Below are 25,224 nucleotides of genomic sequence, written 5' to 3'. Positions count from 1 at the left end.
ATACCCATGTTTTACACATAGGAGTAGTCCCATTGACTACTTATGTGTAATGTTGAATGTGAGCGTAAATCCTTGCATGGATTGGAATCTACCAGCCCAGCCCTGCAAATATATGCAGTAGCAACTTTATGCTGACGTGTTTGTTCACAGTTCAGAATCTGAAATAGCACTGTCAAGGTTTTTTTCCTCCACTTTGAACTTTAGAGAAAAATGTGGGGGACCTGCATGGACCCTTCTAAGCTTAATTCCTAGCTTAGATCTGGTTACGCTGCCACCAGCCAGAAATCTGTGTCTGGCACACTTCTGTTCCCCCAAAACCTTCCCTGGGGAACCCAAGACCCAAACCCCTTGGGTCTTAAAACAAGGAGAAATTAACCATCCCCTCCTTTTCCCCTCAGATTCTCCCCTCCCTGGGTTGTCTTGGGAAGCTTCACATCGATCCAAACTCCTTGGATTTAAAAATAAGGAGGAATTAATCATCCCCCCCTCCTTTTCCCCCACCAATCCCTGGTGAGTTTAGACCCAATCCCTTGGATTCTAAAACAAGGAAAAATCAATCAGGTTCTTAAAAAGAAAGCTTTTAATTAAAGAAAGAAAAGGTAAAAAAATATTCTGAAAATCAGATGGAACATGCTTTACGGGTATTCAGATTCATATAGATAGAGGACTCCCCCCTCCCGCTCCCGTCTGAGATTCAAATGTTACGAGCAAACAGAGGTGAAACTCTGCCAGCAAAGAGACACATTTACAAGTTAAGAAACAAACATAAAGACTAATCTGCTCATGCCTGGCTATACTTACATTCTGAATATTTGAAAGACTGATTCAGAAAATTGGGAACACCTGGGTGTACGTCTGCCTCTTAGCCCCAAGAGCGAACAACGAACAAAAAAAAAACAACACAAACAAGTACTCTCCCACCAAGTTTGAAGTTCTTTGTCCCCATTCAGTCCTTTGGTCGGTGCAGCCAGTCACTAAGCTTCTTAACTCTTTCACAGGTGAAGAGACATAACCCTCATGATCTGTTTATTGACAGGCACCATGCAGTTTAAACAAGTTAGATCAAACAAAATGCCAACCATTTGTTATAAGGAAGATTTGGTTTCGAACTAAATGAACGCAGACCTCATCTTTTTGTCTTAACATTAGCTTCTTTGCCTTTACAGGTGGATTGCCTACCTGTTAATGTGCAAAGAGATTTGCCACTCCATCCAGCACTATACGTTCTCCTAACTCTACCACATATGTTTCCCATCTGTGTATGGCTTTTCTTTTCTGCCACGAATGCAAAGCAGGCCAGATTATCTTCTCGTGGCACTGGTGCTTATCACTGTGTCTAGTTCTGATGCTCACAATTCATATTGATAAATTTGAGAGGGTCAGAGAAGAGCCACGAGATAATTAAAGGATTAGACAACGTGCCTGATAGTGATACATCAATTCATTTAGTTTAACAAAGAGGAAGATTAAGGATGTGACTTGATCACAGTCTGTAAATCACCTCTACCTCAATACCGCTGTCTTGGAAGCCAAAAAAATCTTACCGCTTATAGGTGAAACCGCGTTATATTGAACTTGCCTTGATTGCTGGAGTGCGCAGCCCTCCCCCCCCCCCCGGAGCACAACTTTACTGCATTATATCCAAATTCGTGTTATGTCGGGTGGCGTTATATTGTTCCTACATGAGGAACAAATATTTAATAATGGGCTCTTCAGTCTAGCAGAGAAAGAGGATCCCCTGGCTGGAAGGTGAAGGTAGACAAACTCAGACTGGAAAAAAGGGGTAAACTTTTAACAGTGAGATTAATAAACCTTTGGAAAAACTTGCTAAGAGTCACTGTGGAGTCTCCATCATTGACAGTTTTTAAATCAAGATTGGATCTTTTTTCTAAAAGATACGCTCTAGTCCCTTCAGGACTTGGAATCTATAAAATCTATGTCCATTTTTATTGACTCATCCACCCATCTCATGGACACACTTACATCTTTTAGTTTGAACTCCCTGTCATAACTTTGTTTTTAAGGACACTGGTAGTGGAATGATTAAAGATGCTACTGTTCTTTTAAAAGCATAATCAACAGCAAATGTCAGCAGTGGCCTTTCTGTGTGGACATCTATAATGAAGGGAGCTCTGGTCATTTTTTTTTAGTTTTAAGCAGTATTGATGCCTCTTGTGTATTTTAGTTTTTTGTGGTTGAAGGGGTTACTCCATGAACTCAAGTTCCATTTGTTTGTATAAGCATCTGACAGCATAAAAATCCACTGAAGGTAAAATTGTTTTGTTAATATGACACAAGGCAAACCACAGTAACCTTTTTTTGGTCAAACATACCAGCTTTATGGATGCTTTTTTTGTGTTGGCATATTTGTCAGAGAATAGCTGCCTAATTGTGTCTGGAATATACATGAATATACATGTGTTTAGACCCAATGGACAGCAGGATTGTCACTTGTTAGTTTAGCATGAAAAGACTAATTATCTGCACTATATAATTAGTATGGAGCACGCAGCATAAATCTACCAGAGATTATTTTGATTAGTGGATTTTATAAACTGAAATAAATAAAATAAAAATTCCCCAAACCACCAAGGAATGTACGCCAAACAATTACATTGGTAACAGGCGGTAAAGATGAGCCTGGACCAGAACTGCATCTCTTTCCCAAATTTTGGGGAAATTCAAGTTCAGCTCAGCATCCTATACTGATTTTTTTCGGCTCAGTCCTGTCTCTGTAGCCAGGACTCCACATACAAACAGTTCTGAGTGTGGATGTGGCACAAAGCTTTACAGCTTCAGACAGTCTCTAGCAGCTACACTTAAATATGCTCTGGCACCCAAGAGAGCTCACTTCCCCATTAATGGTATTACTCCCTCTACAAAATATAGATTTCATTTAGCATAAATAAAATAATTCGACAATAACTGTGATTTTGGCGCTCGTAAAGAATGTAAGTACTGTATAAATGGTATCCAAATTAACACTTTCTAGTATTAAAACAGCATGTCGTGGCAAAACCAACATGGATATAGCGGAACAAGCAGCAATTCATATGCAGATGTAATATCTCAACTCATAAAATGTCTGAGTCATGCAGATGTTCCACTCCTAAAGTAAAGTGGCAGGGGCATACCCAGACCTAGTAAGAAAGAATCATATTCCAGTTTGTCAAGACAACTATCGTACCCCCATCAAAGTCAAAAGGAGTTTTGCTATTGCCTGCAATGGGCCAGGATGTCACCCTATAGGAGTGGGTCTGTAGTTATATAAAGGTTCAAGGTGTATACTATGCCATATTTTCCTATGTGGGATGTAGAAGGGCCTCTCTCTTCCACACTCTAAAGTCTGAATTACCTTTGTTTATATTTTAAAAAGTGGGTTTACAAATGCCAACAGAAGATCTGCACTGGAATTCTGAATTCCTGGTATTGAGGTGTATCTCTTTGCACCATTTGCTGCTACTGGTCTTTGTCAAATTACACTTTGTACATTGCACAGTGGTGAGCTGTGTTTTGCCTTTTTAGCACACTTAGGTTTTTGTGACTCCTGGGACACAACTTCGCACGTACAAACAGCTGATTCAAGTATTGTGGAAAAACAGCATCCCATTAGAGTTGTATGCGCAAATACAATTGCACACAGCCCTATGTTAGACTCAATACAGTATGTCACAGTGGAGACTGGGGTTAAGGGGAGGTCAGCCTGTGCAGGTGTGGGACCCTTCTCTCCCCCTCGCCCCCTGCTTGCACGTGCTTTAAAAAAATTACATGTTCACATCAGCAAGAAGGTTCATTCCCAAAACCAGGGTGTTTATATTCACTATATAGAATCTGCAGGTACATAATAAGTGTCTCTGGTTGTCATCTGGGAGGACTGGGGTTGCTGAGGCTTTGATTTTGCTTTTATTTTTGTTGCTTTTTGTTTTGTTTTTAGTTGATGGTGGTTTGCTTGTTTGTCTTTTGTTGTTAGAAATCTTTTCAGCTCAAACTTTTCTCTGTAAACAGTTGGGCTAAAAGCATTTTTCTGTGAAAGCATCAACCTTGTCTCCCACAGTGCTAGCAAAGCTGCAGTTCAGGAATTGGACTGTGATGATTCTAAGGTCCCATTCTTCTTAGCTAGTCCTCCAAAGAGCCACAAAGAGTAAATAAAAGGTACAAACACTATATATATGTAAATATGTTTCCATCTGTCATCTGAATGCTTTACTACCTTTTTCTGCTTTGCAGTTTGCCTTTAAATCAGCAAAGACCAAAGACTTCTTCCAGCAAGTAAGTCACCCAGTGCAGTTTAGGCTGGTAACCTGCAGACACTGAGGGCATTGCAAATAAAGTTTAAAACAAACAAAAGGAAGTATTTCTTCACACAACACACAGTCAACCTGTGGAACTCCTTGCCAAAGAATGTTGTGAAGGACAAGAGCATAACAGGGTTCAAAAAAGAACTAGATAAGTTCATGAAGGATAAGTCCATCAACGGCTATTAGCCAGGATGGGTAGGAATGGTATCCCTAGCCTCTGTTTGCCAGAAGCTGGGAATGAGCGACAGGGGATGGATCACTTGATGATTACCTATTCTGCCCATTCCCTCCGGGGCACCTGGCACTGGCCACTGTTGGATACTGGACTGAATGGACCCTTGGTCTGACCCAGTAGGGCCATTCTTACATTCTTAAGTAGATACAGGGAAAATGACAGAGCTGAACAAGGTGCAAGCCTTAGTTCAGTGGACTCAGGATGTGCTCGAAAGCCATGTCTGCAGCAGGGAACTGCACTAGCATCAACGGAGCCAGTGAACTCACATGGGTATGGGCATCAGCAGTGTAGTGCATCCACACTAGCTGTGCTATCTAGGATTATAAAGTGTTGCAGTTTTGCCTCACCTCCACCCTCACGCTGATCTACACTATTGCATTGCATTGCTCTTGTACGTATTTCACAGTCCCAGCACACGTCTCAGAAGCAGTTGTTTCTGGGCTAATTTGAAATGTCTTACAAGGTATATAATGCGCCCCAGGAGAATAGAGAGAGCAGTCAAAGTACCATAATCCCCTGAGAAGCTCCCATCATTCCCTCAGGGAACCCGATAAGTCAAATAGTACCATTCCCAAATATTTTATACTACTTACTCAGCAAGAAAGGTTTCTGCTGGAACTTTTGAAAAGCCATTGGCAGGTATCTGGTGATGCCAAGGGGGTGAAGAATGTACAACATACCTGCAGCAAGCCAGAGCCGAAAGCAAGCAGTTCACAGAGCTCATCAGGCAACGGTCAAGTCCTCACCTCTGGTTGAGTCTATAGCTATGTGCTGCATGGGTAGATGGAGGGCATGTGGTGGAGTCTGGACCACAAACACAGACTAATGAATATAACTCTTTCTGGAGACTTGAAATGAGCAACAATGGCTGAAAAGCTTCGACACAAAGAAGGAGACTTTGGAACTCTCTGCTAGCTTGTTTCCACTACAAAGACAAGATTTCCCCCCTTCACCATCAAAAACTAGTGAGGTGATTGCCCTGTGGCAGCCACCTACAGGTTGCAAATCTCAATGTGACAAAACAGTTTATGGACAGGATGAGGTGAAATACCCTTAGGACAGGAACTCAGGAACAGATAATTCACGTAGCTGATTTTGGGAGTGGGAGCTGTAGTGAAAAGCCTTGTATTTTCTATAGTAATGACAATTGTAATCGTTTGCAAGGCTATTTTGTGTCCTTGGCTATATGAACAATGGCAGGAGATTTTTTCTGATCCAATGTATCCTGAAATAGTGCATCCTAAGTGTATGAATTGTACCTATTTGCCACCATCTTGTCAGCTGCTTCTGTGCTGGATTAGACAGTACAAAAGTAATGAATTAGCTGCTGGACAGGGCCTATAGTCTCCTAAGCAATTATTTTAGCCTCCACCTTAGCGGACTCAATTTGTCTAGCAATAAGTTCAATTTTCTGCAGTTAGTTCTGGCTCAGACAGTAATCATTCATATATGCATGGCATGGCTGTTTCTCCACAAGCTAGTCTTGAGTCATCTTGTCAGCCTTATCACAGTTGACATGTAAAAGTCTTTCTAATACCACATTCCCTTTAGATGTGAGAGAGATTGAAACTAAAACTGTGATAGCAAGTTGATGTGCAGAAAGGGGAAATGTATAAAATATACACTGGCTTTCAGAACTTAGACAATTAACTAGCAAACTTCACTTCCTAGCCATAGGTCATCCCTATTAATAATAGCAAAGATATAGGTCTCAGACATATGGACTTATATTTGTAAATGGAACTGCAGGGTAGAAATTCAGGTGGTGCTTAAAGGGCAGTATCATTACCAAAAGTATGTATTCTTTAATTTTGACAAAGCGAGAGTGTGATTATGCAATGTAAAGAGCATTTTATCAGTAGAACAACAGATGCACAAGGACAGTGGATACCAGTAAAATGTCAGGACTTTCTAAGGGGTGCCATTCAGTCAGATCTGAGCTATCACAGTTTTCTCCTGTACTTGGAATAGGAAACTTTGTGGTAACTATGGCGTATCACTCAGCACTTGCTAACTCTTTAATGCTGATCTCTATATGCTGTAACACCAACTTCCAGGGTAATTCACGTCATGAGGATGTCCCTTAAAGGTCCCAAAGCATCACTATCCTCTGCTTTAATGTGCTTTTGTAGCCTATGTTCGCAGAGGGTGAGATGATGTAGCCAAGGCCTTCTTCACTATATGTCACCACTTGTGTGGCCTCAGCAAAATGTCTGTGAATGGTGCACTGGGTCTCCACAGAACTTAACAGCATAGAGTTCATCTCATCTGATCTCCTGTATATCACAGGCCAACATCTTTCACTCATTTATCCCTATACTGAGCCCAATAACTTGTGCCGGGCTAAATCATATCTTCCAGAGCGGTATCCAGTTTTGATCTGAAGACATCAAGTGATGGAGAATCCAGCACTTCCCTTGGTAGTTCTATGGGACGTTGATAGCCCCAAGTCATGACGATGCAGTGGCAGAGCTATTTTACTCCTTCACCTTTATAAGTGGTGGCAGGCTGAAGTCACCACAAGTTATTGTGACTTAGCCAGAATGTAAGGTCCTTTCTCAGCTTTATTGAGACAAAGGAATAAACAGGAATAAGCAGAGGGGCATTGCTGGCACCTGATGGCATATATCACTTTGGTACAATGTACATGTACATTGGCCAAACTGGACAGTCTCTGAGCAAAAGAATTAAAGGACACTAATCTGACATCAGGAATCATAACACTCAAAAACCAGTAGGAGAACACTTTAACCTGTCTGGTCATTCAATGATAGACCTGCGGGTGGCAATTTTGTAACAGAAAAGCGTCAAGAACAGACTCTAATGAGAAACTGCTGAGCTGGAATTAATATGCACACTAGATACAATCAACTTAGGTTTGAATAGGGAGTGGGAATGGCTGAACCATTACGAACATTGAATCTAACTCCCCTTGTAAGTATTCTCACACTTCTTATCAAACTATCTATACTGGGCTATCTTGATTATCACTTCAAAAGTTTTTTTCTTACTTAATTGGCCTCTCAGAGTTGGTAAGACAACTCCCACCTTTTCATGCTCTCTGTATGTGTATATATATCTCTTCAATATATGTTCTATTCCATGCATCCGAAGAAGTGGGCTGTAGCCCACGAAAGCTTATGCTCAAATAAATTTGTTAGTCTCTAAGGTGCCACAAGTAGTCCTGTTCTTTTTGCAGATATAGACTAACATGGCTGCTACTCTGAAACTTGTTTTTGGTAGTGTTTGCTATGACTGCATCCCTGGAGCAACAGCAGAGCAGGCTGTGTTCTTCTTCAATGTCTGTTTGCTGTGTGGCCTTCATCATTTCTGTTCTCTGTATTTTAATATTACTTCATGTTTCTTCTTTCAGAGATGGTGGCTGCAAGCATAAGGCCAAATTCTGAGAGGCATGCAGCATCTGCATCTCTCCAGTCGTGCCAGTTCAAATATTTATTGGGGTGGAGGGCAAATTCTGGTCCCTGCTCCCGTAACAGGGACCCTGTTCCAGTCCCTGTTCATCTTGCCCTTTTCCCCACCAAGAGGGACACCAGGTCTCCCTCAGCCAAGGAGTCTCCCCTCTCTCTTACCCACACGTACATGAGCCGGTGCCTCCCAGAGTTGAGTTCTCCCCTGCACCAAATCGCAGCACCACTCACTAAAATTTGGCCTGGCTGCCCCGTCCCTCTGTACAGAGGGGGGTGGCTGGTCAAATTTTAGTGGCATTGTACCCATATAGCCAGAGCAATGTTCCAGATTGTGCCAGAGTAGCTATTCTAGCTTAGTATGGCACCTCTGCTTAAAAATGGTTGGGCTCTGTGAACTCTGCAACTTTGAGCAAAAACCTGGGGGGGGGGGTTGTCCAACCCCCCCACAAATTGGTGCCACGGCATAGGAGCCTTCCAACATTTCTGTACGTCCCCACTGCTGCTTTTCCTCCCAAAGCTCCCCACTTTGAGTCCCTCCAGTTCTTATTGTGACCTACCCTCCTGAGCCCTGTTGGGTCCTAGTCCTCTCCACTTACCTGAGTTCTAATCCTGGCACTAATACTCACTCTGTAGCCTTGGATAAGTCTCTTGACTTCTTTTCCCCATCTGTAAAACAGGCAGTACCATTATTATACTGCTACTGCTCAACTTCCCGCAGTACAGAGATTATTTACTCATTTAAAAACACTTAGGAGAGAAAAAGAGCTCTCTCAGTGTTAAGCAATATTACTCCCTTCCAGCTCCCAGAGGATCCTCTTCTGCTGCTGCCTTCCCTCTAGACCAGTGGGAATGATCTTTCCGCCCCAATTACCCTAATAATGCCGTTTCAGGATTTTGACCACAGTGGGTGGCCTTTCAGAGCCTGACCCCCCACTGGGAAGTGATTCAATCTTCCTGCCAAGTTCTGCACCTCCCCTGTGAGAAAGTCAATGTGACGTTTACAAACATCTCTACTGAGTGTGTGTGTGTGTGAGTGCACCTGCTTCCGTGCAATTCAGCACCTGCAAGGCAAGCAGCCCTTAGCTGAAGTGACAGGCTTCCGTAGCTTTGACACAGTAAACAGAGGATTGCAACAGCATGAGGCAGGGGCCACTGCCACTGCTGCTAGCGTTCACTCATTGTAGGACAGGCGAGGAAAATTCAGTGGCATGACACAATCTCTGCTGGTACCACTCAGTTCATTATTAAAAAAATGGCATTGCCTTTTATTGTAACAACTATACAATGCTGCATTCCTAAACTCCCTGACTGAAATCCTGGCTCTGTTCAAATCAATGGCAAAATTCCCACTGATTTTGGCTGGAGCCAGGATTTCACCCCCTGTAATAACACCATTAGTAATCAAAGAAATCTCTCTTGTTTCATTGGCCTAGTGCTGCTTGTCATTTGCATATATGCAACAACACATGCTAAAGACCATGGCGAGGAAGTATTCCGTAGCAAAGAGTGACCATACTGCATGCCACATCCTGCCATTGATCCACAAGCAACTGACCCTTGGCCCTGGCTGTGACTGCTTGATGTTGAGCTTTGTCTGATGTGTGAATTGCTAGAGGAACTGTACTAATGAAATGCCAGGGCTCACTTATTACTTAGGGTTTATGGCGGTGCAGGTAGTTTAAGCAGGACTTCTGCTAAATATTTTTCCAAGTTTAATAAAAAAAAATTAGTTTGAGTAACATCAGCAAAGAGCAAGTCATGAAAAGCTAAAACCAGTTTGTGCCATCTGGAGATCTTGACTCACATAACCTTAATGGGATTTTGTGTCTCAGGGTGAGTATAAGGCCCCCTGTCTTCACTTGCTCTGAATTCTGATTAAGGAGGGAATGAGGGGCTTGTTTTGTCTCCGTAGAGGAGCCCTTTCTGAAGAAGAGACCTAATTAAGTGATACCTGACAATCCATGTGCGAAGGGCTGCTTCAGACATCTATTAAATAACACTGGTACGTGGGATACAATGGGTACAATCTCCACCTATGCCACACTAATACTCATCTTGGGGGGTGGCAGGAGGAGCCAGGGAGAACGTGACAAGGCCACGTTTATGTCCCCCCTGACCTGTGGGTGCAGCTACAGGGCTGCTCTAGCTTATTACGCTGGCTAGAATAGTCCCAAAGACTAATCTCGTGGTGGTAATCAGCAGCGTGAACTGTAAACCAATACTCTCAGCCTCAGTCCCATCATACTTGTGTCCTGCCCTGGAATTCACAGATTCAAAGGTCAGAAGGGACTACTATGATCATCTAGTCTGACCTCCAGTATAACACAGAACTTCCCCTAAACAATTCTTTTTGGACTAGAGTTTATCTTTGTTAAAAATAATCCAATCTTGCTTTAAAAATGGCCAGTGATGGTAAATCTTTCATGGTCCTTGGAAAACTGTTCCAATGGTTAATTATCCTCACTGTTAAAAATGTATTCCTCATTTCCAGTCTGAATTAATCTAGCTTCAACTTCCAGCCACTGAATCTTGTTATACCATTGTCTATTAGATTGAAGATCCCATTGTCAAGTATTTGTTCCCCATATAGGCAGTTATAAACTGTGATCAGGGCATCCTTTTTTGATAAGCTACATAGATTGGGTAGTAATGGATGGGAGTTAGGTGCCTAAATACATTTGTGGCTCAGGGTCTATATCTGTAGGCAATCTTTATCACACAAAGGACCTTGCATTCTATCCAACTATGGATTCAAGCCACAAGGATATATCCTCAGAGTACTAATGGGGGCTTGGCACATGGAATGAAGGGTTGGGCTCAAAGTACATCAACATGAACAAAATAAATTTAATATAGTTTTGATGTCTCAGATTTGTAGTCCACACTTGAAGAGGTTTGGCAAATGAACCCATTTCTTTATGATATTAAAATGGCCAGTCTTTCCGTGTATGCATAATAACAGGAGCCTAATATCCTATTTACTCCATTTAAATAGATGTGTTTATTGGAACCAAAAGTAAATGATTAAATGGCATGTCAGTTGTAGATGAGAAGTATATTGATAGCTGTTAGTGGCACGAGAGACCAGTACATTTTATTAACATTGTCACTTCCAATCCACGGCATCGTAAGAGACCTGGGGCCTTTTCTATTACAGTGGCAGATCTTAGCATCAGTAAAGCAATGGGTGTGGAAAATTAGGTAGAAACTGAAAAATAATTAAAGGCCTGATGACAACTTCATAATTCCAAATAACCAAGGAGTCGGTAACAAAATCTGAATTTTAATTTTTCCCGTATAGCTGATAGGGTCTAGACAATATTGAAAAGATATTCATTTATTTGGGGGTGCATAGCCACACCTTAATATTTTAATGAAAATATAAAGAATATTAAAAATATTCTGAACGTGTAAATCCAGCATTAAGTTATTTCGAAACAATTTTAAATTCTGCAAACTGGATTGCTTTGCAAGCTGGATGATTTGGGGTGGGGGATGAGGAAGACAGCTTGGTAATGGATTATACAGTCTCTCACTTTACTTTGCCAGTTCAAAACCAGCCCAGTCTAGTAAGGACTGCAATGTTTTGCCAAATGCTGTCTGTTTGCAGGCCTCTGTGAAATGAGTTGGTAAATCCTAATCTAGTTGGCAGATGTGCACCTCACAATTCGAAACATCACAATCTCATTAGACGATAGGGTGACCAGATAACAAGTGTGAAAAAACAGGTTAGGTTGCCTATATAAGACAAGGTCCCTAATCTTGAGATGGTCCTGATAATATCAGGGCATCTGATGACTCTATTAAAGGACCAGTGGAACTATGCTGATTTATGAACAGCTGAGGACTTGGCCAAAGGACTGAGTAGCTTGTACTACCCTCTCATACTCATAGGGCGGTCTCTCTGGGTGCCGGCTGTGTCACATGGGTGAGGCACTGCGGCATGGGCAGTGTGTATAATAGGCATGGAGAGGCTATGCCTTCCCTAAGCCAAGCCCTGTTGAGCACAAGCCAAATGGAGAATGTGCTCAAAAGGGGGCTCTGATGGTCAAGCAGAGGGCTGAGTGAAGGAGAGGCTGTCCAGAGAGAGGGAGCCAATGCTGTGTCCTAAGTGATTGTCATAACCTGATAGTTTGAGCATCCATCACTCAGTGAGAGCTGGCAGGCAAAAGAAGGGATTATTGAACATTGGTTCAAGAGGTTTGTGATCAGTCAGAATCATGAAATGACATTCATAAATGTCTGAATGAAAATGGGAACATCCCCATGCTACAGCTAGAGTATCTCTTTCTGTCTGTGAGTATTGTTATTCAGTGGGTGAAAAAGCCTTGCTGGCATAAGCAATGGTGTAAATGTCCCCATACTGGTCAACCTGTCTGAGGACTGCTCCTAATCCAAAAGATCTGGTATCTAAAAGTTCAGTTCTCTTCCTGGAATCAAAATATGACATGACTATGTCACTGATAAGCATTTCTTTACACAAATGTATTTTTATGTTCTTTTGGGGAACACGGTGAAGACATAAGAGCTGTCAGCTCCTGAGGCATCAGCTTGAAGCGCATTCACTTGATCTTGATGTCTTTTTTGGAAATTTGTCTTGACCTGTGGGGGAAACAATAGAGCTACAGATGTCTGCATAGTGGTTTCCTCTTCCACAGCTACAGCAGAGAACCCTTTTTTGCTGGGCAATCACCTTGGTGTGGATGTGAGCCGCCACACTTGTAACATTTTACATTTGTCATCTTTGCAGCTGAAGCCTGAGTTGTCTCTGGTTGATTACTCTCTTGAGACCAGCGCATTCGATCTCTGATTGAGTTCTTAGGGCAGAGTGCATGTGCTGTCTCTGAACGTGTTGCCAGGTTTCCTTGATCTCTTTATTGAGCATATGGTTCTGAGCGTATCTCATTCATGCGAGCAGTGTCCACTATTCTGCTGAGAGTCATTGCGGGGGGAGGGAGTTTGGCGAATTTGTCTTCTCAGCTTAGCTCACAAACATACTTGCATACTTGATCTGCCCTCTTAACCTGTGATCCACAATTGTGAACGCACATGTATTCACAAGGCGATATAGGCAGGCATGAGATTCATCCAGGCTTTCCCCTTCTAACTGCCATGCTTGCTGGAATGTATAGTGTTCACAGGCAATGTTTTTATGTTGTTTAAAGTGCCGCGTGCATGCTGTTTTAGCTTTCTCAGAGTCTTTACTATCCCCAATGTTGGGCAATTTTTTAAAAATATGGTGGACCTCACTTCCTGCAAAATGTAGGTGCATAGCACATTTTGTGGTACTCACCTTCCTTCATTGCAAGAAATAGATTTTCTAATCTTTCAAGCCAGTGTTCCCATCTCAGGGAACTTCGGAACAATTTTTTTTTTTTGTAGTTAAGACTGTGTTACACAAAGTGACTGTGGGAGATGAGGAAAGCCTTGATATTTGTCACAGCAGTTTTCTGTATACACAGTTGTGTTTTTTTTAAACTTAAGACAAACATGCCGTCAGGCTTTCTGATGCAATCCGGAGGATGTGCCACACACAAAATGGCTGCCACCAGGATTCTGGTCTGACAGAGCTAGGTACAATCGCTGCAAAGTGCTGATTACAGCATGGCAGGAGAGCGCTTCTGCAATTGCAGGTAGAGGGACTATTGTTTCTATGGGCATCATTGTATCAAAATGTCAGCAGCCAGAAAGAGCTTGTACCTTCTTTTTTTTTTGTCTACTTTTTTTTGTATGCTTCATTTTCTGGTTCTTGTTGGTCTTCGTCACCAGTGTTGTGTCTTAACTGATTAGGAGCTTCTGGAATGAATCACACAGATAGTGTATGTAGTTTTAAAGTAAGATTGCACAGACCCATTGTTCAGTCCTGCAGCTCGCAGAACATAGTACGCAGCCTCTCCATTTGTAGCTGACAGCACTTTAGTCAAACCCAAAACTTGGAATGGACTAAGGTAGACTAATCGGCTGCTTTACTCGGTGCTCTAAAGGATTAGCATAGATCATGGAATGGATTCTCCACAAACACTACAGCCAGTCTGCAACTTCTGGGGATAAAGCAATCTACAGGAGAGGGCTGAACCATGGGTAAGATCCATCTAAGAGGGTAGGGGAAATTATATAACAATGGTAGCAACAATGATCTCACATATGGTCACATGGGAGAGCAAAGGTGGGGGCTAGAGAGAGAGAGATGGGAATATTGGAATTAGTAATTACCCATATTACTACAAAGGAAAATATGTTCAATAATAATGTTGTATTACGCAGTCACTGAAATTAAGACAAGAAATACATGCTAGTCCTGTTACCCAGAAAAGTGTTAATTAGCCTTACTGTCTGAGTAGAATTTAAGAAAATCTTGGTTCTAACCTCTAAAGCCTAAAATAGGTTGGGACTTGCCTGTCTGAGACACTGCCTCTTTCCCATAGCCATTCTGCCCCAGCAGTGGTCAGTGGAGATGGTCCATCTGGAGTCCTCTTGATATAAGAAGGAAGAGACTGCTGACAGGGCACTACTTAGGAGGGACCACTGATTCTGGACTCCCCTCCACGAGCCTGACATAGCCCAAATCTGCTGACTCTCATGGCTCAGTGCAAGGCTTATCTGAGTTCTTCTGGAGGCTTGCAGGGATGATGAAGGCATGAGGGGACAAGTTCTGATATGCAATAAGGTATTGGTTTTCCATTTGATTTGATGACAGCTGCACCTTTTAGGAGGTGCATCTCTGTTAAGTGGCTTTATAAATTGTGTATGGATAGACGAAAAGGCAGAGAGCCTAGCATTTTTGGATGTTCAACTTTGTATTGTTGTATAAGTCCAAATAAATAAAACATTGCAGGTTAACAATAGCATATAGCTTCTGGAACTGTAAAGCAGCCAACATTCTTGGAGGGGATAGTAGGCTGTGAGTGGTAGATGCCTATGGTAAAATAAACTTGTCTTTTCACATATATTTCTTTGAATACCATGTATATCAATATCAGTCTACAGACACACACTGGCAGGCATACACAGACACACACTAAAACAGCAACAACAACAAAAAGGCTAACATTAACTCCTTTTGGCTCTGATCCTGGAACCAGTTCTCGTTTGACACTTTTGCAAGAATGGGCTACACTGTGTTCACAAGATAATTCCAGTGGATAATATTCAGCATAACTCAGAGCAGGAAAGTACATATATGTTGGCAGATCTTGCCACTAGAATCTAGGGGTGAAAGTGAGGAAAAGACACTATTTCTGAATGTATTTACCCTTTATTCTCATAGACAAGGCTGAGCTCAAAGAAACAACTGCCAGAGATTTCAGTGAGGGGCATGAGGATGATCTTCCAGCTTTTCCCGAAGGTAACTATTTCAAACTACAGACATCATCAGACATTACTGACAATATGAGCACTTTTTCAGCCTATACAGGAAGGTTAATGAGAAGCATGAAAGCTGAGTCCTTATCCCTTCTAGGTGGAAAGGATCTGCGCCTGGAATATATTCTCCCATCAATGAATTACATTTTAATAGTGGACTAAGTATATTTCATATGGGACGAGAAGTCAAGTAGAGAAGTGAGACCCTTCAAAAAAAGACTTCTGTCAGTGGGAATTTCACAGAAGGTTGGAAAGAAGAAAACAGCTTATTGCAACATTAATGATAAGTTAGGCAAAACTGAGAAAGAGTCTGTAAAAGTCAATCTTTGCTGCCAAGTGTCACAGGACCAACATGAAAGTGACCCTGCTGCACCATCTAGTGGTGAAATAACAGCCCATGTGTTTAATAAACAATTTTTTCAAATGAATACAAAACAAATCTGGTCTCTTTCTTGTTTTGATCCACTACATCTCTTATACATCTTAATTTTTTGTAATCTCCTTAGTAATAAACTAGCCATTGGTCCAAACCTGCATTCCATAGTCCTACGTACAGACTTTGGGCTGAGGGGAAACTACTTGGTATTTTGCCCCTAAAGTTCTTAGCTATAATGTTTAAGGCTTTCAAGTTAGTTTATGCATCTGCCATGTATTTTTGTTTAAATTTACCTGGTGTACCACACACAATATGTCTGTCAGACGCAGTAGGAACTTCATCTCCAAGTATTTGTAAAAAATGGTGGATATTTATAGGGTGGTATAAGTAATTCTAGCCTACAGCTAGAACTAGAGCATGTAGAACACAGTGAACAGGAAGAAAATGTTGAAACAATTTTCAAGGGGCTCCTTCTGTCTTAGCAAAACAATTATTTTAGGGGCAGGGTGAGCTAGCAGATCCACCAGCCAATCCCTGTGTAGTACTATTGAGGCAGATATTGTACTGACACTTGATCTACCATAGAACATCCTGGTACAAACCCCCTGTTGTCAGCCTGTGCACAGGGAAGATGATCTGCCTCACACAGAGGTATAACTCTTTACCTTGTTTCCAATATCAATGCAGAAAATCCTGTTTATTTTATGTTGTAGATATGGGGCTGTCTAGCTTGGGCAGTAAATGTTTGCCAAGCAGGTTAGCTTGTCTTGCAAAGGCTCTGTCTGCTGCAAATGTCCAGCCTTCTTCATCTCCTCTGGATGCAGTGGTAACAAAATACCTCACAGTAAGTGATGGGCTGGAACTCCAAAGGTTCCATTTGATTTTCTTTTGTAGAAGCTCCCAAAAGTTTAGACGCTGATCCCAGTTTTTAGGTACAAGTGTAACACAACCAGTAATAATAATAGTTACATTGGTGGTATTTGATTATTCTGTAGTGTGAGATCATCTTTATTATAATGTCATTTTCGACCTTGCCTATGTGATCAGTGGACTGGATCATGTGTTTAAGACTCCTGAGGTCCAAATAATCCTGGCTCTGTCACTGACCTCTGCTCCTTGACTTTGGGCAGGTTAGTGATGTCAGTCTCTTTCCCTCTCTGTAACATATCAATAATACTTGTGTACCTTACATGTGTGTCATCAGGTTTAGCTAATCAATGTTTGAAAAGTGCTTTGCAAATATATTATACTATGTAAGTGCACACTATTGTCTCACTTCACCCACATGGTTGTTATTGGGGCATTCACAACTGGGTGGGTGAAGCAAGACAATTACTAAGCTGTCTAATGAACTCACACAGAAAAATGATAAAAAACAAAAACACCTTGTAGCCCATGGGCGAACACGTTTCACAAAGTGATCACTCCATATCTGACCTCTCAGTCCTCATGTGCAAAGGAAACCTTCATGGCACCTTCTAGAGACATTGGATTTATAGTTTATTATAACAATCTATAATTCATTATCCTCCCACCCCATCTTTTGTTTCCTCCCCCCCACCCCATGACTGCAGAGGTGCTAACTGACCACTTCACTTGAATGGTCCCTTGAAATATGTGTGAATTACTTATGCTAAACAATCTGTTCCACCGAGTATTTAGCTGTGACATTCTGAGTACATTTCCCAGACCTGAAGAAGAGCTCTATGTATGCTCGAAAATGTGTCTCTCTCACTGATAGAAGTTGGTCCAATAAAAGAGATGACCTCACCCACCTTGCGTCTCGAATATCCTGGGTTCAACATAGCTACAGCAACACTGCAAAATACATTGTAAACGCTAAGGGCTGATTTTCAAAAATGGCCTTTAGGTCTGTGTGCCTCCTTTCTTTGATAGTTCAACTTGCGACAATTTTAAAATCACATCTACCCTACCACTTATGTTGGCAAAACTTATGTTAATAAGGGGTATGAAAAAACACTCACCTCAGTGACATAAGTTTCCTCAGCATAAGTGGTGGTGTGCACAGCCTTATGTCAACAGGGGAGCTTCTTCCACCAAGAGAGTGACCACCACTTGTTGGGGTGGTTTAATTATGTCAGTGGGAGAGCTCGCTCCTGTTGGCATAGAGCAGCTACGCAAGAGCTCTTACAGTGGTACAGTAAGATCTCTAGTGTAGACATAGCCTCACTTTTCACTCTATGGAAGGGATCATTGAACCCTGTAAGCAGTATTAAGCCCTTCAGTTCATTTGCTGGTGGAGCTGGGGGCTCTGCTTTTGCTCTCAAATTAAAATGATTATGTGCCTTTTATTTTCAACAAGACAGCTTCTAGAATCTGCATGCTATGTTTCTTGATAATATATGGGCAATATGCTATATCATGGTACCTACCCATTCAGTTTCATATCCTGTGTCTAAAAAAAAAAGGATATGTGATTAACCAAATCCATGTACTGTCCTTCTACACACACATTGTAATGCTAATTTGGAGGAATCGATCAAAATCAAGAGGATTTCTTACTGATCATAAGTAAGGGCAACACAGTCTGAGACTTTTTTTTTTTTTTAACAAAAATCATACGTGGGTGCTGAGCTCTTGAAAATATATCCCTGCCTGCTAACTAAACAGTGCTTTTTGTTGTCTTGGTCACCGCTGGGATACTTTGGAGGACTTTCTATTGCTGTTGCTGTGGTGTCTGACAGTAAGGAGCTCTTAATTTAGCAGAGAAGGGAATAACACAATCCAGAAGCTGAAGCTGATGTTTTGACTAGAAATATGGTGCATTTTTTTTACAGTGTTAGTAATTAGCCATGGAAAACTTAATCATTTTCCTACAGAATAATATTTAAATATAAAAATTCCTTTAATTTTGTTTAAACTCCCAAACTCCCTTTAATTTTGTTCAAACGCCCAAATCTGAATCTACTCAGAACAGTTACAATATCTTAATTGAATATGGGATCAGTGGAGAATGTAGTCTGCACTATGGCAGCCCTGGGAGTCCTGTTTTAAACCACCAGGGAAATGGGCAGCTGAGTACATTCAGCACTCTCAAAGGCCAGCCGGGACTTCCTTGGGCCAGAATTTGTCAAAATATATTTTTACCAAATTTTTCACTCTATAGAACATAGAACCTACCTTTTCTAATGATAATGGTATGACCAGAAGACCAATAATAATTAACTGACCAAAACCATAAATTAAAAAAGACACTGGTACAGAAGAAAGGTTAATAATACATTGGCACTAACAAGCTTGGCTCAAAAACAGAATAAATATTTTATGCAAGCCTTAACTCCAATCTGTTACCGTAATTATACTTAAGGGCTTGTAGAATAATGATCTCTGTAAAGGTATGAAGAACTCTGTAGAGATTTCTTAGCCTAATCTTTTGACGACTTCTCCATCCTAACTATTGATTATTGGAATACATTAGAAGAAAGGCTTATTGAAATTCCAGATCCTTCCAAAGACAAAAGGGCTAAATTATTAGTCTTTTTAATTTGGCACAATTCCATCTACAGCAGCACTATCTTATATTGAAACCATGTAGTAGCAGTGAGCACGGTGAATAGGTAGACACAAGGCAGGAGGCAGTGGAAAGGAACGACTGGGATTGTGAAAATACATTGTTTCTGGAATTTACCATTGCCCACATACCGGTACTTTTCTATGGAGTTAAAAAATCAAGGATTTGCATGATTGTACAAAGGTAGAACAAAGTAACAAATGTGTTAAAAGCAAAACTACTAGCAGTGGTGGAATCTAACAGACGGCAGACTAAATTCATTGGCTACAGTGGAGAGACGCAGGGGTAAATTTGGTCCATTGTGCCTATAAATGATGTTTGCCAAAACTTTCAGCTGTTTCCACAGAAAATAGCATATGACTGCCAGAACAGGCATAGACTGGGGAACACGTTACATATCTATAGTACAACCCTATTTGTCCTAATCGCTTTAAACCAAAAGCCTTGTCTAAGGGCAGGGCTACATTTAAAACACTGCATCAGTGTTTTAACATTGCTGTAGCTCTCAAGTGAATATGCTTCTCACAGGAGAGCTTCTCCTGTTGGTGTAGTTAATCCACCTCCCCGAGAGGTGGTAGCTATGTTGATGGGAGAAGCTGTCTCGCTGACAGTGCTTTCTGTTTTTTTCTTGTGAGGCCTGAGGCCTGAAGCCTGAACTAAAGTAGTGATCAAGCTGTGTTGATATGAAGTAAAATTAGCAGAAGTCAGGCCTCAGACCTCACACTAGGCCACTGATACAAGAGCTGATGTTTCACACTCCTTTTCTACTACACTTTCTACATGGGGGGGTTAAGTCCAGGGCTGGCTCCAGATTTTTTTGCCGCGGCTGAAGGGGAAAAAAAAAAGGTGGAGTGCCGTCCCTTGAAAAGTGCCATCCCCAAAGAGCTGGAATGCCGCCCCTTGAAAAGGGCTGCCCCAAGCACACGCTTGGAACACTGGTGCCTAGAGCCAGCTCTGGTTAAGTCTGTATAACTACGTCGCTCAGGGGTGTGGATTTCTCCCTGAGCAATGTATTATATTGATATAAGTGTGTAGTATAGACCTGGCCTGAATCTCAGTTATATGCTCTGGTGTGAATCATAGGGTTGCCAGGTGTCCAGTTTTGAACTGGGACGCCTGGTAAAAAGGGATCTTGGCGACTCCAGTCAGCAGCGCCAACCGGACCATTAAAAGTTCAGTGGGGCTAAGGCATGCTCCCTGCTTGCCATCATTCCACATGGCTCCCGGAAGCAGCAGCATGTCCCTCCTTCAGCTCCTAGGAGTAGGGGCAGCCAGGGAGCTCCACATGCTGCCCCCGCCCCAAATGCTGGCTCTGCAGCTCTCATTGGCTGGGAACCATGGCCAATGGGAGCTGTGTGGGTGGCACCTGCAGATGGGGAAGCACGCAGAGTTGCCTGGCCACACCGCCGCATAGGAACCAGAGTGGGGACATGCTGCTGCTTCTGGGCACTGCTTGAGGTAAGCACCGCCCAGAAACAGCGGCATGGGCCTGTGCCTGCATCCCTGACCCCCCTTGCGTATCCTCAACCCCATGCCCCAGCCCTGATCCCCGTCCCACCCTCTGAACCCCTCGATCCCAGACCAGAGCATCTTCCTACACCCCAAACCCCTCATCCCTGGCCCCACACCATACCTTGCAACCCCAGCCAAAGCCCTCATCCCCTCATCCCCCCCCCACACCCCAACCCCCTGCCCCAGCCTCCAGCCCCAAGGCATCCTGAACCCCTAATTTCTGGTCCCACTCTGGAACCCACACCCCCAGCCCAGAGCCCATACCCTCTCCCACACCCCAACCTCCTGCCTCAGCCCGGAGCCCCCTCACATACTCCAAATACCTCAGCTCCACCCCTGAGCCCGGATCCCCCTCCTATACCCCAAACTCCTCATCCCTGGCCTCACCCAAGAGTCCACACCCCCAGCTGGAGCCCTCACCCCCTCCTGCACCCCCTGAGCAGGTCCAGTGAAAATGAGCAAGTGAGTGAGGATGGGGAGAGTGATCAACAGAGGGTGAGAGGATGGAGTGAGTAGGGGCGGGGCATAGGAGAAGGAGCGGGGCTGGGGCAAGGCCTCAGATGAGGAGTCGGGCAGGGGGCCAGGCAAGAGTGTTCAGTTTTCTGTTAGTAGAAAGTTGGCAATCCCAGTGAATCACCTAGACAACCATTGCTCCCAGTTATACTACTAAATTATGTGTCTCATTATCTGACCTCTCACATATCCTAAAGCTTTTCATTTCCAGGAAGCATTTCAGATTCATGTGCAGGTGCCGTACCACCCAGTCAGCTTGCAGAAATTGCTGTTGCACTGGTAATCACAAACACTGCAGATAAAATGAAATTTACAGGCATTGTAATGCTTAAAACTGTGACAATGGAGGGCAAAATTTGCTGACAAGTGTGGAATTTTCAAGGGATACAGAAGAAGGGATTTAACTGACCACGTAAAAATAAGAGCTACCAATCAGAAACTTGTGTATGCAGACTCACGAAGTTCAGGTCAGGTATTCTCTGCAATTGGAGAGCCACACTGAGCATCCATTCACCTAATCTATGGGAAAAATGAAACACCCAATGCTACTTACTAACTCTAATTAAATGTTGCAGTTATAATACTTGGGACAGCCCTGTGATTTTGATTTACATTGGTGTAAACAATAATGGAGTTACTCCAGCCTTGCAAGGATGTAGGTTAGATCAGGATTTGCTCCTTTGATTTATAAATTTTGCATAGCAGGCTACAGTATAGCAATGGGGCAGTCAGGAGCTTCCCAGGAAAGTGAGTCATAATAAAAAAGGATGCAGTGTATAAAGACATAGTGTATCTCAGGTTAGTCTCATTGCAAGGAGACTCCCATACAGTGTGTTATACCACTCTGTGATTGGCAGCGTTTGCACTGACTACAGTAGAGCTATGTCAATATACACCAGCTGAGGATCTGGCCCGTGAAGTCAGTTATATCATTCTGTTCAGTGTGTGGTGTGTAAGCGGCTGTTCTGCTTGTTAGCTCTTGAATGAAATTGAAGCTGGCTGGTCCCTGCACTCCTCCTTCCATAATCTTATCTAACCTCAGCTGGGTACACATCCAGTCTCAGTTTGCTAAATGAACAGTCTGCATGTCTCCTTTTCACCTTCAGCTTATTGCTTCCTGGTTAACAGGTATGCGTACTGTGCTTCGTGGCAGGGGAGAGACAGGGCCAAGTGGAGTGAACACAGGGGTTTTTTTGTTCAGATTGCTAGGCACTCTTAGACACCGTTGCTCCTTGGCTCTCTTTTACGCAGGCTAAGGAACAAAGCCCGTGCTCCACGGTCTGACTACATAGTTTCTGGCAATGTCCTTTTTGTGGGGCACAGGTATCAGGAGGAGAGGATGTTCTTGGGCCTAACAATCTTCGTACCCAATCAGTCCTAGTTAGTGGGCTGCATGTAACACTGGTCAGGCTGTAGGTGCTTCATCTACAAGGACCTAAGGCTCTAGCACCAGGTGTGCTCCAACCACCACACTCCTCCCTGATAGCCTGACTCTCTGGCCAGTTCTCCACCAACTGCCATCCTATATGCCACAGAATTATTCACCTCTCCCTCTAAATTATCTCCCTCAAGTCAGCACTGAGCTTGAGTAGATTCATTTCACTGCTCTCTGTTGATTCATGGCTGCTCAGCTATCACCCAATACACTTATCTAGGCACCTGACTGTCAGGGGGTTCTTAAAACAATTTTTAGGAGGGGACGTGATGGATAATAATTTCTCTAGCTGAACTGCACAGAGAATTTCAGTAAGTAAGATAACCCCCTTCTGCAGATCAGAAAGGAACGGCCAGGATTTTTAGAAGGACGGTCTCTGTTGGGAGATGAGGCTGTTCTGTACTAGTTCCCTTGCGAAACATAAATTTGCCAAAGGAATCAAATTCTTGATAGCTTTAAAGGCACTGTACTACCCTAGATCCTGGCGCTCACTCCCTTTGGCATGAGTATATGGCTGTGAAGGTATATATATATATATATATATATATATATATATATATATATATATATATATATATATATATATATATATATATATAAATGCCAATGAATGAAATACAGTACTGTAGAAAGTCCCAGTTGCAAGAAAAATACCTGGCAACGGAAGAGAAATACTATATTCTGATGCCAGTTGTGCTTCGCTGTAAAACTATACTTTGACTTATGAGTTTGCAGTGGATCTCAGCATGCTGATGTATCACAGTCTGGTATAGGCAGGGCTTCAAGAAGATGGTCACATTTCTAGGCCAATTTGTGTGATAAGTTTAAAGTAACTCTTCATAAAAATATACTAAATATATACCTTTGTAGCTACATTAGCATAGATAACATGCAAACTAATAGAATTAATACACACAATTGTGTTTAACAGTATGATTGAGTAATGCATTGTATGCCCTGATCATTTCATCTTGGAAATGGAAAATCCACTATAAATGTTCTGGGACTTGGATGTGGCACAGTTAAGGTGTTTGCACCTTGCAGCAAAATGAATTCACCACATTTGTGCATCTATTTTTAAAGAGCAGATCTTGCTATAGAAAGAACAGTCAGCACTTTCAAAAATAAACAAAACTACTGAAGTGTTATGTTAACAACTCCAATTTGAGTTGAACTGGAAAGTGGCAGCAATTGGTGTCACCATGCACAAGTGCAATGGCCTTTCATTTTTAGAAACCTGGGTTCAAATCCTAGTTTATTTAACAAATTAGATGACTTTCATGATCTCGCCTTAGTCTGTATTTGGACACATTTGAAGTTGGAAAAATTCAAATGTTTAAAAATGCACCAATTTTTCATTGTTTATCAAAACTTTTCATTGAGAATATATATCATAAATATGTAGTTTGTAGTTATGAAACTGGGATTCTGAGTTTGGCACCTTTACATTTCTGAGAATTTAGAAGCCATTTGTTCTCAGGGTTGCTACAGACTGTACTCAAGATACATACACTGTGCTCTTTCATGGAGACATTTGTTTTGTTACCTTCTGATTGTTTTACCCTGATCTAAAATTAGATATTTATAAGTCAAATCCCACTGAAGAAAATAGAAAGGAGCATAAACTCTGACAAGTCAATTGTAAAAGTATAATTAAGCAGACCAAAAAAGAATTCAAACTGCAACTAGTAAAAGACACAAAAACTAACAGCAGTTTTTTTAAGTATACCAGAAGCAGGAAGTCTGCCAAACAATCAATGGGTCCATTGGACAATCAAGGTGCTAAAGGAGTAGTCAAGGAAGACAAGGCTGTCTTCACTGCAGTGCATGTGAGGAAGATTCGCACACTTGAGCCATTCTTTTTAGGTGGCAAATCTGAGGAACTGGCCCAAAATGAGGTGTCAATAAGAGATTATTTGAACAAGTTAATAAATTAAACAGTAATGAGTCACCAGGTATTCACTCAAGAGTTCTGAAGGAAATCAAATATGATATTGCAGAACTACTAATTGTGGTATGAAACCTATCACTAAAATCAGCCTCTTACCAGGTAACTAGAGGATAGCTGATGTAATGTTGATATTTTTAAAAGGCTCCAGAAGAGGTCCAGGCAATTATGGGTTGGTAAACCTAACCTACCAGGCAAATTGGTTGAAACTATAGTAAAGAACAAAATTATCAGACACATAGATAAACATAATTTGTTGGAGAAGAGTTAACTTAGATTTTGTAAAGGAAAATCATGCCTCACCAATCTATTAAAATTCTTTGAGAATGTCAACAAGCATGTGGAGAAGGGTGATTCGTGGATATAGTGTCCTTATATTTTCAGAAACCCTTTGACAAGGTCCCACGCCAAAGACACTTCAGCAAAGTAAGCAGTCATGGAATAAGAGAGGAGATCTTTGAATGGATCAATAACTGATTTTTAACAAAGGGTACAAAGGGTAGGAATAAATGTTCATTTTTCAGAATGGAGCGAGGTAAATAGCATGGCCCCCCAAGGATCTGTACTGGGACCTGTGCTGTTCAA

Source organism: Chelonoidis abingdonii, chromosome 10 (assembly GCF_003597395.2).
Source record: "Chelonoidis abingdonii isolate Lonesome George chromosome 10, CheloAbing_2.0, whole genome shotgun sequence".
Taxonomy (NCBI): domain Eukaryota; kingdom Metazoa; phylum Chordata; order Testudines; family Testudinidae; genus Chelonoidis; species Chelonoidis abingdonii.
The sequence above is the reverse complement of the archived record's forward strand: the minus strand, read 5'-3'. Positions refer to the sequence as shown.